We start from the raw sequence: 16,301 nt of genomic DNA on the forward strand, positions 1-16,301 counted from the left end.
TCTCCTCTGAGTTCGTACACGATGCTCGCCATCGTCGGCGGAGGAGGGAGGCGCTCTCGATCGCTCTTAGGCGCCGGTCGAGGTCTATGTTGAGTTGCGGGGCCACTGGCCTGGGTTTCGTGGTTTGGCAATCAATAATCTCTTCTAGCTTTCCGAGGAAGGAGTGAAGCTCCTTTTTGCCTGCTCTGGGGAGCCGGTCCTGTGCCTCTATTGCCGTTGCGAGATCCACAAGGACCTTCGAAAAGCGCTCCTTGGCGGAGGCCTCCGAATCCCTGCAGGGCCCGGGGGCGGTCGCTAGCGGGGCGGGAGGAGGGTTCTTCCCATCCGTAACATTTTTTGGTGGCGGGAGGGCCGGAAAGTCCTCCTTAGCGGTCTTCTTCTCAGTTTGGCCCCTTTCCGGATTTCTCTTCTTCCGGGCCTCAGGGCCGTCCTGTTCCGCTGCAACACTTTGTCTTCTCATTTTTTCCGCTTCAAATGAGAAGGAGGAGCTTGAGGAGCTCGATGAGGGGCTGCGCGTCACTGGGGGCGAGCGGGGGTGGGTGGGCGGCGATTTGTTTCGCGGTTTTTTTATTTTACTAGCGGCGATCTCCTCCGGGTTTGCCGGGGTGGGCGGGGTCACGTCGGACACCCGCTTCTTTTTTTAGATGTGGCCCCCTTTTTGGGGGCCGAGGTGGCGCTCATGTTGCGGCCTTTACCGCTTTGGTTTGATTAATTTTCAATTTGAGCAGGAATGCAGCGTCATTGTAGAGCCGCTTAGTTCGCAAGCAAGGCTCAGCGGGACTTCATATTCGCGTTTACTGTGTCTCCGGACTGACGTTGTATCTGGGTTGCTACAAAACTATGACCACTGCTAATAAATTTTTGGTCTATCTTTGTGAAATAATTTGAGTGAATCAACAACTGAAACATTGCAACCATTTTCCAGTTATTATTTTGCCCAACGCATCTGTCAGACCAGACAATAAGTTTTCTTTCCTCACCGTAAATTAATGGCTGAAATTGATTCTGGCAATATTTCATAAAGCACGATGCAATTTCAGTTGAACCTCTATTTCCAATAGTTTCATGCCAAAGAACTATGGTTGCGTCACTTTAAGGCAATGTTGTGAACTGCGTAATTATACAATGAATATTGCCTTTGATAAAAAACATTTGGATGTGTCAAATTTGGGCAGAATAGAACTTGTTGCATATCCCTACAAAACAATCAAATTACTATTGACTGGCAGCTTCTTTATCCGCATTAATAGATTTATATCCCAAATCAGCTCTCATGTGATGTAAAGCACTTTCAGTCCCAATATTTTTTCGTTCCCCTGATGTTACGGAACACTGTAGTTGTATGAACAATATATCACAATATCTGCGTGTATTTTAATTTCTGTACCGTTGGCTGCTGTAAGCGTGTAGTTCGTGGGCAGGAGACGTCCTTGCACCTGCGAACGTGGGAAAACACAGATCCGCTCCGGTATACACTAGGAACTGGATCTTGGTGGCTTTGTCGGTTACAAGTAGGCGGCGAGGCTTGTATTAGCAGTCTGCGCTAGCCGTCGTTACTGACTGCCGTTGTCGTTTCCCTGATAGTTACAGGGCTTCGTGCATCTCGTTAATGCCGCTTTAAATCTTTGATGATACCATCAGGTTCCACTGCTGTCTTCTTTCGAACGGGAACACAGACGCACCCTCGATGTTGACTGAGCTCGTGAGCGGTTACGTATGCGTTTGTTGTGGCTCCTGTGCATCGCCAGTTGTTCCAGGGTGCGCGTGATCGCCTCCAATGTCTTCTCCACGCGGTCTAATCTGACGTTGGTGTCATCAGGGCATTCCGTCGCTATGCACGCTGGTGATGCATAGCGACGATGTCCATTACGGAGTCTGCGACCTCTACTACATTTGTCAGCGGCGTGGCGGCAAGGCTAGCTACAGCAACCTGGGTTTGCTTGGGTAGTCAGCTGGTCTAGATCGTCCGAAGCGCGTCGTTTGAGAAATCGTTGCCGGCCAATCCTTGCAAGTACCGCAGAAATTGGCTGGGTTTCCAGTCTCCAATTTCTTCGCGTTCGAGAAGTTACTTCGTTTTCGCTTCTTGCGAGGTGCTGAGGCGGTTGTGATGTGCGGCCTTGACTTTTGCATAGGCGCCGGAGGGTTAAGGATTATACTAACCTAACCTAACCTCTTTTTGGGCTCTAGTGTCAAGTGCTCCCAGCACGCAGTTGAACTGGGTTTCTTCGTCGCTGGTGATTCCGGCGTTCTTAAATCCCCGTTCTGCGATCGCAAACCATAGCTCAGGGTCGCGGGCGTTGGAGTCTGCTGGTCGGCACGCAACGCGGTTAACCTCTTTGGTCATCTTATTGCTGGTCATCTCCTGCGGATCGTCGTTACTTCTCATCGATCACTGATCGGGGTCACCGTTTGTAGCGCATGCTGGTTCCCTCGCCATGGCCAAGGATTGGCACGCAGCGTCCCCACCAGCTCTCCAAAAAAGGTCGCTTAATTAAATAGCCATGAGAACCCACATGCGCTACAATACTTATAAAGGGTGTTACAAAATTAACACAAGATTTGAATTAAATAGAAAACACATTTTTTATTCTTTAGATTGTTATTTTTTTATTGAATCATAAAGTACATAGGATAGGATTATTTATAGAATAACACACTGGGCAAATGGCCTCCACGGCTTTGCTGGCACATATGCACTCTTTTGTTGAAATTTTCCATGACTATTTTGCATAAATGTGGCTGAATTTCGTTGATGCAGCATTTAATTTACTCCTATAATGCACGGGTGATTGTGGGCTTGTTGACATAGACCTGTGATTTCAAATAATCCCATAAAAAGAAATCTAATGTTAAATCACACGATCTAGGGGGCAAATTCTGATTACCGAAACGAGAGAGTACACGACCAGGAAATGTGATGCAGTAATTGAATTGTTTCATGGGCTGTATGGCATGTGGCACTGTCTTGTTGAAACCACATATTGGCCACATATTATATCCATAACTTAAAATTGTATTTTCTAAATTGGTGTCCTTTCCTGCATACAAACTGAAATTGCATATATATTCGGTTTTTGATTCACAAACTATTCTATTTAAAATTACATATTTTATAATTTTGCTGGGATTGTAAACCTATTGTAAATCTAAAACCAAGCCTCCCTCTCCATGGGATCATGCCTTTGTCCAACGACAAGTTCTGTTCTGGCTCATATACACTTTTAAATTTATTTAAAAAACAATTTAAGACATCCTGTATTTTGATTAATTTGTTTGAATTTGGAGGTATGTTAGTGTTGTCCGAAAAATGGGAAAATTTGCATGAATATATCTGCTCATTGTTTTGTTAAAAATTGCTGTTTCAATCAATGGATTTTTAGACCAATAACTGTATAATGAGTTTTTTCTTACAAGGCCCATTATAATTGTTAGCCCAAATACTGTTTTTAAATCGTAAACTGTAATATCAACCCATTTCAGACCATGAGCAGGGTTTTTATATTTATGAGCATTTATTCTATTATAATTGTTGATTTCGTGAACAATTTTCTGGAACAAATCATCGGCGATAAATAGTGATGTTGTACCTGGAACACTTTCAGGGTTATTTGGAAATATTTTCACTCCGGCAACACCCTCAAAATTTTCGTTGTTTCTATCTGGGTCAAAATCCAACCAATCTAAAGTTATATCTCCTTCCTCTGCTTCTCCTCCGTGGAGGATGGTGATGAAAGCACTTGCATTACGCGTAATCCACTACATTGTCTTCGTCTCGACGAGGATCCAGAGATGTTTTCCGTCAGCATCGAGATGCACAAGCCTAAGCGTGTCTCGAATTGAATTTGTGCGGACAGCCAAGAGCACATCTCCTCTGCTGCATCGATCTCTTCTAAACACGGTGTATCTATCGTCGAACAGTTCTGCGTTCAGCACTGAATCCGTCAGCCATGTTTCCGTTAGAGCGATGATATCGTGCTCTTGTGCAGAGATAGCGGAAAGGAAGTCGACAGTCTTAGAATTTAATCCCCTTACGTTTTGATAAAAAATCGAAAGAGGATCCATCAAACTCTTCCTAGGAAGGTTTAACGCCTTTCCGAAATCTCCATTCTTTAAATGAGCATCCAGATGGCCATAACTCTGGACGCATAACCTCATTTAGTTTGGCATCAGGCACTGCAATTTTGAATGACGCGTAACTGGTACCCTTTGTTATGATTTTAGAGACCGCCACTTCACTTGAAATGAGTATTTTTAGATATGCCATAATTGCATCCTCGGTTGTATCTGGGTGCAAGTAGAGCACATGTAGATGTCTCATTTTTGTTGCTGCTCTTATTAATCCATCCTGCTGGCCAGACCCGCGAAGAAGCTGAGTGCGCGCTTGTTTATTCCTTTTCCTGACTACGGTCCAGGCATCTGGCGAGACATCGAGCAGAGGCGTTGGGGTCTTCTCTGTAGCAACCGAAGGTGCTGAAGTGTGTCGTCGACGAGTCGGTAAGACGGCGGGTCGTATTGGTGACGACGAAATTGAGCCGCTCACCATCGCATTGCGTGGCCTAGTCCACGGATTTTGTGATTATTTTTTTTCTTCTCTTTGTGGGCTGTAGTTGCTGGGCCGCAGCTTGGATTTTTAGCAGCCTTTTTAGATCCGCAATTAGTGATTGCTGTTCCGCAATCATCTTCGCTTGTGCAGCGAATTTTGCGTTCATTTTTTTAACAATAATTTTAATTACGTTCATTACTGGAGCTAATGCAAGTCGACGTTCGATAATGACGAGCGATAAATAATAATAATAATAATAATCCTCATTATGTATCCTCATACCGGAGATGCATGTGAAATGGCAGGTCTTATTATCGATTTGTATATTAATAGTTTATTTTTAATATTCAGTTTACTATTACGGCATAAAAACGATATAATTTAGCTGAATGTCGACCTATACATTGCAAATGCATTTTTCCTTTAGCAGCACACACTCGACATTTTCTTTGGGCATATTTTTTTTTCCTTTCCCCTTTATCCTTTCTAACTTATGGACTTTTAGGTTCATAGAAAGTCTGCCTGGAGGATCGCGATTTGGAGTGTGCCGTGTCAAACTTGCTGTCGATGTTCCAGGTTCCTCACTTAGTTCGCTTTCAGCACCGATAGTTATCCAATGACGTGCTGTCTCCAATAAATATTTTTTGTACCTTACTGAGTCTGGGTATTTACTTTTATAAATTACAAAAGCATTAAATAAGGCACAATTCAGGAGATATATGACTACCCTTTTAGTCCATTTTGTAGTCTTCAACAGAATTGAATAATATGAAAGATATTGATCTGCCCTATCAACACCTTTCATATATTTGTTGTATTCTATTACGCAATTTGGTTTAATTATATTTTCTCTTGCGTGCCAGTCTATATTATGGCTCCGTCGTTTCTGCAGAGTGTATCGTGGAAATCATCCTTACATCTTTTTTAGATCGCCAAATCTGCAGAAGAATGTCATTTTTCCTTCGAAATATTGACTCCCCTTTTTTTAATTTTGGTTTTTTCAAAGATACGGGTAAGCCTCGATTTTCCCTTTTTGTACCACATACTCTTATTTTTTTATACAGCAAAGCCTCACTCGTCAAAACACTTATAATAATTATCCATATATACATGATGCCATAATTCAATATATGGGGTTAAAACTGTTTCCACTGTTTCTAACAATTTTTTACCCTGTGCTGTATAAATTTGTAAATTTCCTATATATCCCGTTGTGGCTTCGCAAACCATGCGTACAAGTATCCCATATTTAATTATTTTAGAAGAATTATACACCCGAAATGATAATCTTCCTCTCCAGGGTATAATACTTTCGTCGAGGGATAATTCTTGATGAGGATTGTATACATTATTAAATTTTGGTACTAGGAAATCCAAAATCGGTCTTACTTTGCATAATTTATCAGAATCATCTGAAATATCTTCGTTGTTCGAGAAATGCCAAGCCTTCCATATTTGTCGAAATCTATCTCTTGACATGGTGTTTGAAAAATCTGTGTTTGCAGAAGTGGATCGGTGCTCCAAAACTCATCTCTTCTATCCTTACGAATTTGCCCCATTAAAAGTATTAGGCCTAAAGTCGCACCCCACACGAATGCTCGCAGGTCTCGCGACGCCCGCTCCGGAAGCCCTATGATGAAGTGGGTCGCCAACGGCGCCGGAGAAACGTGGCCAACCACTTGGCGACGTCATCCTCGTGGTACAGGTCCATCAGGACCGTAAGGCGCCGGTACCACCTATCGAAATCGCCGTCATCAGCTAAACGGTGATGCGCCTTCGCAGCGCCCCACATATCGCTCGGCGCCGAAATAACTTGTGCTGGGTTGCGCGTGTCTTTCCCCATGACCCTGCGCTATTAATTTCCGCCACCATTATAATGTTTTTCTGAGAAAATAATAAGAATAAGCATACTGATCTGCAATATCTACTCCTCGCATGTTTTTTGTATAATCAATTATTGCCATAGGTTTTTCGACTGTTTCGGCCAAACCTCCTCGAATAATTCGTGAAGTGACTTGCGTATCATTAGTGTGCCAGTTGTTTAGAAGAGTCACAACTCGTTTATTCACCCACGCTAAAACCATTGTTTCTTGATTTCTAACAGAAATGGTGGCATCCTTTTTAATTTTGTTTTTTATAAACTTCGGATTCTCTTATATATTGCAAAATATTCCTAGTAGAATGACTGTTAAAGAGATATAATTCTCTTGAAAGGTTCGGTGTACATGTGAAGCCCCTCTACATCTGGTAGTGATTGTCTTAAATTATTAAATAATTCTAAAACTATATTGGTTGTGAAAGGATATTTTAAATTACTAAAATTTTTAGATGTAATGGATCCAAAATAGGGCAAAAAGGTAAATAAATAATCTTTAGAATCTGCGAGTACATATAAACGAATACCCCATTTTGAAGATATTTTTTTATTATAAGTAATAAAACTTATTTTTCTTTCAAATTTTACAACCGATAGGATACTCGGACCGGGTACATAATATTCTATGAAATTTTTAACCAGTAATTTTAAATATGGATTGCCTTTCTCAATTCTATGCCGCAAATCATCACCTGTCTCTTCAGCATTAACATAAAGCATCCAAAATATTCGCGAGAATCTATCTTAAAAATTTCTCAAAAAAATGGAAAATTGCAGCTATGACGAGTGGAAAAATATTCCTCCATACATTTTGCAGGCCACAATCCCATATTAAAAATTACTCCAAGAAACGCTTTCATTTCATCAACCATTTATGCCATGTAGATTTTGACAATAAAGTCATATTCGAAATCCATATACTTGCATATATATTGGTTTCGAAAACAATTTTGCCAACCAACTCATCAATGTAAAAATGATTGAAATTAATCAATAGGTTATTTGCGAGACAGTTTGCGAGAACTTATGGCCCAGGACATGTATCACTTGATGGCAAATATTGGTATTATAAGTCATACTCATAAGTTATTATTCTCCAATTTTCTGACACAGTGCGATTTGTTTGGGGTACCGCTTCATCGTTGCTATTGCCTAAATCGGCAGCATTCCATCTTCGATTCATACAAACAGGCCTAATTTCGACGTCACTTTCTTCACTATCATTAGAAGATGAAAAATCAAATATGAAATCCTCCCCATCACTATCATCACAATCACTATATTCAGCCATAGCACTTTTTTTTTTCACAATAAAATTTAAAAAAAAATATGCCTCACTGGCCGTCTAGTGCATCAGGTCTTGAGCTGCCTGGCTGTGATTAAGGTTAATCTGTAGGAATCAAATCATTTCAGACAACTGGCGTGTTCTGCTCTGTATTTTGGGCACTGTACTGCCGCATGCTTGCGCAGCAGAGTTTTCCTACAGTTGCTGTCCGATGTTACCGCTGTCGGTGCAGAGCAGGCACTTCGGCTTGTTGGTGCAGTCGGCTATCTTGTGGCCGGTCTGCCCACACCGAAGGCACATTTTGCTGTGATCGGGCACTTTGCTGCGAAGTGCCCGTAGCCCATGCGCCGGTAGCAACGTAGGACTTTCCCTGATGCGGCACCTCACTAGACCGATCTTCATGCGCCCCTTAGCAAGACATCGGTCTCTGGTGTGCACGGCAATTTGCCAGGGGAAGGATTTGCTTTTGTTTGTGAGCATTAATGAATTTGCCTAAAAAGTAATCGAGAATTGGTTTCACTTTCGCCAGCATATCTGTGCTATTTAAAATTATTGCATTGTTTACAAAATGCAAAACAGTTCAAATTTGCCTATATTTATTTCTTGACATGGTTTTTCGAAATATCGGTGTCTCGATTAGGAGGTTCGTTAACCAATAATCATCTAAACACCCATTATGAACTATAACCATTATAATAAGTACACTAAACCACTTTTTCAGTTCACTTGCTGTCACATCGTTCACTTTTACAATTTTTTCTATATTTTTATATTTGTGGGATGTTTGCTGATGATATAAATTTGTTTCTGAAACTATTATTTCGAACAAATCATCACCAATAAATAAATTGGTCACTTCTTCGATTCTTTTATATTTTCCGCATAGGTAACCATAGCGTCGCGTTGGTTATCCATGACTGTCACTTTATTTCTTTATATTTTTTTAATAAACGGCCCTAGAGTGCAGACGGTCACATTTACTCCCGAGTCTTGACAATAAATGTAAACTAAATTTTTATAATTATTTATATAATATTTCTCTGTATACGAGCTATTATATATAATGAAATATCAAGTTTATAATGGTAAAGAATATCAAATAAGTGGATAATATTATATTTCATTTCTATTTTTTTACTTTTATAGAACAATAAAATAAACTATTTTAGAGAAAAACCTTTGTATCATTTCACATGTGCATATATACCAATGGCGTGTGGTGACTTTTAACACAGGGCATGCTGTCTGGGGGGAAAGAATAACCAGTTTATTTTTTATAATTTTATTTTACATCACAGTATTCGTGTGTGTGCTTAGTGGAAAGAAGCATGACATCTCTGGTATCTTTCCATTTTAATATGTTAATTCCTCTTTTATTTTGTGTGCTGCCGTCCGCCTGGGTCGCTGTCCGGTTTAAGAGAGAGTCCTGCGCGTCTTCCCCTCGGCCGCCTTTCTCCTCCCCCCGGTGTTGCCATCACACCACACGCCCTCCTGATGCCCTCATCATATAAATTCCCGAAGGTAGGCGGGACGTCTTCGTTGCCGTGTTGGTCGAGGTGTTAAGCTCTGCTCCTCTTCTCGGGAATCTTCAATGTCGGGCGCGGGAGTCGTCGCGTTTTCTGCTGCTGTAGATGGCCGTTCTGATGGGGTCGAGGGCAGCTGAGGCAATAAGCTAATCGTAGTCAGCTGCGGTCTGTCCTCCCTTGGCGCCTTCCTCAAGTCTAGGACGTGTCGCGGAATGCCATCTATGATGACGTTGTTCCGCGACACAATCCCAGTCACGCGCCCCTCGGTCCAAGGTTTGGTGCACGACGACTGCGCTGGTTTAACGAGCACAGCTTCGTTAACCTCGAACCTCGCTTCTTCCGCGTCGCTCCCTTCAGTCGTCGTCGCCGGGTGCCTCCACTTGTAGTTGAATATCATTCTAGCCGGCGACGAGGTGATGTCCTTCGGGTCTTTTGGTGCGAGGTTGTACCAGAATACCGCTTGAACTGGGGAGATGTTGGTTCTAGCTGCCGTTCTCTTTATCGTGCGGTGGTGACGTTCGACGATACCGTTTCCTTGCGATCGGTACGCGGCTCTGAAGCGTCTTCGCACGTTCCACCGGTTGCACATGTCAGATCTGAAGGCTGTTCCGTTGTCCATAAGCAGCTCCTCAGGTGGACCCCTCTCAATGAACAGCTGCTCCAGCTGTGCCGCGATTTCAGATGCGGCTTCGGAGCGTAACGGCTTCCATACTCCGAATCTGCTCGGGCCGTAGTCGACGATTGTGAGATATCGCTCTCCTTCGTAATGCGTCACATCCACGGCTAGCCTCGTCCACTTCTGCTTGACCTCCAACGAACCTTCCTCGTGCGTCGTCGGGTGTGGGTCGATCAACTGACATCTGTCACACTGACGTACGCAGTTCTCGATCTGGCCGCGCGTGGCGCTGGGCACTACCATTCGCGCGAGATGAAGGCTGCGGTCCACCCCGAAATGGTGCATTTGATGCAGCTCCTCAACGGTAGCGGCGCAAACTGGTTCACCTGGTTCAACTCCCCTAACCAGGTCTACCCAAGACTTCTTTACCCTGGTAAGGGCGTCCGCTCGATTCTTCTCCGACGGAACTTGCACAATTTTGACGTTTCTGCAATATTCGTCGAAGAGCTCGCGTAGAACACCCAGTCGTCTCCTGACGAGCATCTCTGCGGCGCCGGACACTTTCGCCTTCGGGCCCGCCTCACACGCAGAGTTCAACCAACTGACGACCGTCGCCGAATCGGTCACGATGGTCAGTCTTCGAACTCCCCATTTGACAGCTAGGTTTACGCCTTTAAGAATTGCGTCCAGTTCCGCGACGTTGATGTGTCCAACGTCCGTAGGCTTTCTAAGCCATGCTGCGTCCTCCACCACGTCTCCGTCAATCTCGAGCGCTACGCCGTACGCGATGGAGCTCGCGTCGCACCACACTTTCCCCTGCTCCGTTCGCAGGATACTCCACTTTCCTCGCACTGGGTCGTCTGCGCGCACCCTGGCCAGGATCTCGCGCATCACCTTCTCCGCCCGCCTTCCGACTGGATCTTCCCAAGATGTGCCTTCGCACGCACGCTTTACAAAGCTGCAGGCCACCCTCAACCAATTGCCGATCGGGTAGTGGCCCACTAGCTTGCCGCAAATGGAGAAAAGCACTCGTCGCGTCAACTTGGACCCATTTTCGAGTGTCGGGATGGAATTACCCCGTCTAAAGCGGAGGGAACCGTCCGCTTCCCGTCTCACCTCCATTCCCAACACTCGGCCGCCCTCCAGGTCTTCTGTCGGTTTAGCCTCCAGGCCAAACTCTTTCAATAACGCCTCCACTCTGCTCGCCTTCACGACGCTCTCGTCCACGATTATATCGTCGATATAATTATCGGTCCCCCGTCGGACCTCGGCGTCCTGTGAGAGGACATGCTCCACAATTCGGTTCATTATCTTCGGCGCACTGCTCAGTCCGAAACCGAGTCTCGTGAGGCAGTACGGTTTCCCCTCGTACCGCACCAGCTGGTGACGCCAAAGATTCTCGTCCACTCTTACTTGGAGATAGGCCGCCTTGAGGTCGATCAACTTGAGGGGCCCTCTCAGTCGTCTCCATTTGCGCACTGTTTCATCGCATGCGGGCGCTTCCATCCCGGAGTTGCACTCGACGAACTTGTTGAGTTCGCGGTAGTCGAGTACCGGCCGAACTTTCGACTTGTTAGGCTGGGCCACAGCCATCAACGGCAGAACTCCTCGGGTTTGAGCCGACCACGGACGGAGCCAGCCTTTGTCGATCCACTTGTCGATCTCTTTTTTGAATTCGTCTTTCAAATTGTTTCGGCTGACGCTGCCGTAGTGGGAAATCGCGTTTTTGAGGTCTGCAGGGCCATCTTTCCAGATCCATCTGGTCGTCCACGACTTGCCGTCAAACCAGGCGCAGAAGTCCTTGTCATTAATGGTCACAGTCGGTGAACTGGAAGTCGCGGCTACGTCCGTCTTCCGCTCGCATACTCGACGACCTCTTCCGACCGTCGCTAGCGATACTTCGCCGAGAAATTTCACGCGGTCGCCGTTGATATGCACACCGCCGAACCGTTTAATGACGTCCATGCCGCATACTATGTCGACACCGGGCAGCAGATTGTCCATCACTAAGCAGTCGATGGTCGTCGAATGACCGTCGATGACCAATCTCACGTTCGCCGTACCCACGCATCGCACTCTCGAGCCGTCCACTGCGACCACTGTCACTGCACTCGCTTTCGAAGCGATCTCGGTCCGGGTTCGGCGCGAAACTATTGTTTTAGCACATCCTGAGTCTATGAGCGCGCGAACGGCCCGCCCGTCAATCGTCGCATGGACGATCGGTAGCGCCGCAACGTTTACTTCGGGAGACCCACCGGCGCACTGGAACTCCCGGGCCCTTTTCCCGACGGGCATTCGCGCTGCATGTGGCCCGAGCCGCCGCACGTCCAGCACTCTAGCTTCTCTGTGCAGTCTCGGAGCGAGTGAGGGCCTCCGCATCGGAAGCACTTTTTGTCGCGCGCGTCGTTCAGCGAGTTGCGACTTCCCCTCGCCGCGCCTTTGCCGGTGCCGGTGACGTTGCCCGTCGCTCGCCTCGCGCCGTTGACGTTCGTGGGTCCCGCCGCCGCGACGCTAGCGCCCTCCACACCGGGCTCGGCGTCCCTTCGCACCTCTCGCCGCTCCGCGTACTGCTCCAAGAGCGACCTCGCGAATTCAGCCAGCTCCGACGGGGCGGCCGCTCCGCTCGCGTCTCGCGTCCAGACGGCGCTCGCCACTTCGGCCGGCAGGCAATACACAAAATGGCGAGCCATGAATGCATCTGTGTTGACGGACGCGACCGTCGCGAGCTTCCGCAGCTCTTCTAGAAACAGCTCCGGGTGCTCGCCGTTCCACCTCTTCTCCATCAGCATGGAGTAAGCCTTCCGCCCGTCAGGCGCGAATACTTTGAATAGCGCCGCTTTTATGGCCGCCACGTCCTGCTGCGCCGCTTCGCTGAGCGCGTCGACGATCACGCTCGCGCGTCCCTCCAGGAACAGCGGCACGATGGCCGCGATGTTTGCATCTCCTCGAAGTCTGACAACGCGCTCCAATTTCGTGAACCACGCCACAACGTCCCCCTCGCCGTTGAATGGCCGCACCACGTCGCAGATCCGCACTTCTGCCATGTTGCCCGGATAGCTTGTGCTGCCGTCCGCCTGGGTCGCTGTCCGGTTTAAGAGAGAGTCCTGCGCGTCTTCCCCTCGGCCGCCTTTCTCCTCCCCCCGGTGTTGCCATCACACCACATTTTGTTTAGCAGCAATTTCTCCTTTATTCAATTTAGCATTTGCGACATCTTTTGAGATACCTTTTCGATTGGACCATAGAGTTTCCAATAAGTGTGATAAGTCTTCTGATAACAATTTATTTGCTAGATCAATACTGGTGTACCAGTTGTCTGTGCATATAGTATGACCTTTTCTTAATAATGGTTGACATAGTTCCATCACTACATTTGTAGGTACAGAACCAACAACATTAAACTGTTTGTCTGTGTAATATTTTCAGGCTTTACATATATCCCAAGGACGTACATAATCTGAATATCTATTACAATAAGAGGTGTTAGTTTCCCTAGAAATTGCGCACTGCACATGTTCGTGCATAGTTACATAATATTTACTCAAGTCCTAAAAAGTTTCCGTTTTTCAAGGAAAACAGTTTATCAGATGAGCCTCTAAAATTTAAATGCTCGTCTGATAAACTTTTTAGTTCAATAAACTGCTCTTTTAAATTTTGACTGACACTTTATACGTCTGATAAAAATGGATTAATTAACCAAGCTGGTATTACTACAAGTTCCTGTAACTCTGAATCGTATTATTATCATATCTTCGATAAGGGCATCAATGTAGCTACAGTATGTTTCCAAATCAATTCTAAAGCATATCTTCTTTTAATTGTTGTAAAGAAAGAAACTGATGGTATTCTTGCCGACAAAGATTATTTTTGTATAATTTGAGTTTACTGATCTCAGTCCAACTCCCTTGGCTGTAATAAGGCTGATATTGTTTCTTTGAAGTTTTAGGAGATTTTCCTTCATCTTTTCGAATAAATCCGAAAAATAGGCCACAACATTTCGTTGTAATTTTAATTCAATGGATATGTTTTCCTTGTTTACATCCAAAAACTCCACAATTGTATCAAATAGTGGATAAAATCTTTTTAAACAATTTCCTTTCGGTAGCTATCTTACTTCTGTATGTAAGATAAGTAAGATATCATTATTTTCTTTACACAGTTGATGGAATAATCTATCATTCAAGGGATAGGACCTTATTTTATTAATAATATTTGTAACAATACTCATCGATTTGTGAAGTCTTCCACTGAGATGTTTTGCGACTAAATGTTGATGGTGAATGATGCAGTGAATTGTTAAAACATTTGGTGCCACATTTTTCAATCTTGATACAAATCAACGATGCCGATCAACCATAGCCAGTGCTCCTTCAGTAGCACAAGCAATCACATTAGTGAAGGGAATATTTTTTTGGCGAAAAAGTTTTCAAGGGTTTCAAATACTGATGCACCAGTCGTGTTAGTAGTAAGTAATTTTGCAAATAGCATTTCTTCGATAATTTTTTCGTTCTTCACAAATCGTACATAAGCAAGTAGTTGAGATTCATTATCATGCAGAGTACTATCATCCAATTGTAATGAAAATTCGTTGGATTGTAGTTCATCACATAGTTGAATTTCGATATCACTTGCCATCTCGTCAATTCTTTTTGAAACTGTATCATTGCTCAATGGAACTGAAGAAATGATTTCTTGCTGGTTTTGCTCGATCATATTATTATTGAATACATATATAGCTGGTAGTATTAATTTTTTCCGTAGATATGTAGTTTACCACATTTTGAAATAATTTGTGGTATTTCATAAGATACCATTAATCCTTTATCATTCCGACTTGAAATTGTCTTAAAAACAGTACTCTTGAGTATTATGGCTTTCAAATGTTTTCTTATGTTGAAAGTACAATATGTCTTTATTTTTCTCGGGATGTTTCTTTAAAAAATGTTCATTTAACCGCGGTGGTTTCATGGCCTCGTTAGAAAATATATGTTGACAGAGTAAACACATTGACAATTGTTGATTCGTAGGAGATGGAACAAAACCAAATTTTAAATAGTCAAATAGTCTGGGAGTCGAACAGGACGTGTACTGTCGTCGGGGTGGGGTGGGTGGCTGACACTCATTCCAGAGCCGCTTTGATTGCTAGATTTTCTGCCTGGTTGAGCAGTAGTCCTCGAGGCGGATATTCCATTCCCTGATGGTGGTTCCATTTCTGGACGGCGTGGTCCTGCCGACGGCAGCGGCTTTCCCTCCATGGTTATGTTGTGAGCTGCTCATTTTCTTTCTCTGGTGACGACGACGGGCTAAAACCTCTCCCCAGCCGGAACTATCTTCCAATATTGCACTTCGGCTCGTCCAGTTTAGAGACTCTGTCCCGTCAGGGCCGCTGTCTTGAGCTGTCTTTCAGCTTCTTCTTTTGTTTTCAGAACATCGGATGCATAATCCGTCCATGCCTCCCAATTCCTTCGGCTCTCCAGCATGGATTGGGCCATAGTGTCTGCTGTTGCAGGCCTTCCTATGACCCTCTCCAGCGCCGCTCTGTTCGCCGTCCACGCTGTGCACTTGAAGACGGTGTGCTCTTCCATCAGGCTGACTTTCTTGCCGGAGCACGTCACTGCCTTGTGGCCCTCTAGGCCGCAGCGAAAGCACTCCTTGCTTCTGTTGCGTGGGGATGTACATTTGGCCACGATGTGGCCCGTTTCGCGGCATTTGTAGCAGCGCTCTGGTTGCCGTGGGACTTCCCGCACGCGGCTGTTGATCCAGCCGACGCGGACTTTCCCGATTTTCAAGAGTTTTGCTGCATCCTCTGGCCAGTGAGACCACCGCCGTCTGTGTGCTGCCGTAGGAGGGTCGCAGCGAAAGGACTTTGAAGTCCTTTAGCTCTGGTTGCACTGCAACGATCGCCTCCTTGACCTCCTCCAAATCCGTGCCGCCGTCGAGATCCCGCAGAGACACTCGTTTGAGGAGTTAAGATTTTGGCAGGGTTTTTCCCGCCTATTTCGGTGGCAATGGTTGCGAGCAGTTCCGTTGCGTTCTGCGATCCGCGCTTCAGTTCCAGAAGCACTTCTCCGCTTCTTGTTTGTCGGATTCTCGTTACCTCTGTTTTTTCTGGAATCACGACTTTCTTTCTTATGGCGCGGATCACATCCGCGTACGTGGTTTTTCTTGTCGCAACCACGATTGCTTCGTTCCGCGGGCCGAGTGGGGCTCGCATTTTGGCGTCCCTTCCCTTGACGCTTTTCTTTGTGCCGGCCGTCTTCGAGACGACCTTCGCTAGGGCGCTCTTTGCCGGAGCATTTTCCTTCGCCGAAGCGTTGTTCTTCGCCTGGGCATGCGCCTGTGCGACACTCACCGTGTCCTTCAGCGCCCTCCTTTTTTCGTTTTTTTTTGCCTGCTTTGCTAGCTGCCAGTCCGCCTGTGCAGGCACAGTTATGGTCGCAGACTAAGGCACCGACAGA

At 45.4% G+C, this 16,301-nt stretch overlaps 2 long non-coding RNA genes across 2 annotated transcripts in view; both read right to left on the bottom strand.

The window, feature by feature from the left end:
* LOC148226521 (uncharacterized) overlaps positions 1 to 16,301 on the bottom strand; it is a 123,437-nt gene that overhangs the window by 63,292 nt on the left and 43,844 nt on the right. The gene's annotated exons all lie outside the window — the stretch shown is intronic.
* On the bottom strand, positions 2,581 to 3,024 carry LOC148226533 (uncharacterized). Its single transcript, XR_015812248.1, has 2 exons — positions 2,886 to 3,024; positions 2,581 to 2,811 (listed from the first exon to the last, which is right to left on the bottom strand). It is a non-coding gene; the product is annotated as an uncharacterized LOC148226533 (long non-coding RNA).

This window comes from Plectrocnemia conspersa, unplaced genomic scaffold (assembly GCF_051122295.1).
Source record: "Plectrocnemia conspersa isolate PC_06_02 unplaced genomic scaffold, ASM5112229v1 ptg000014l, whole genome shotgun sequence".
In the NCBI taxonomy this organism is placed as follows: domain Eukaryota; kingdom Metazoa; phylum Arthropoda; class Insecta; order Trichoptera; family Polycentropodidae; genus Plectrocnemia; species Plectrocnemia conspersa.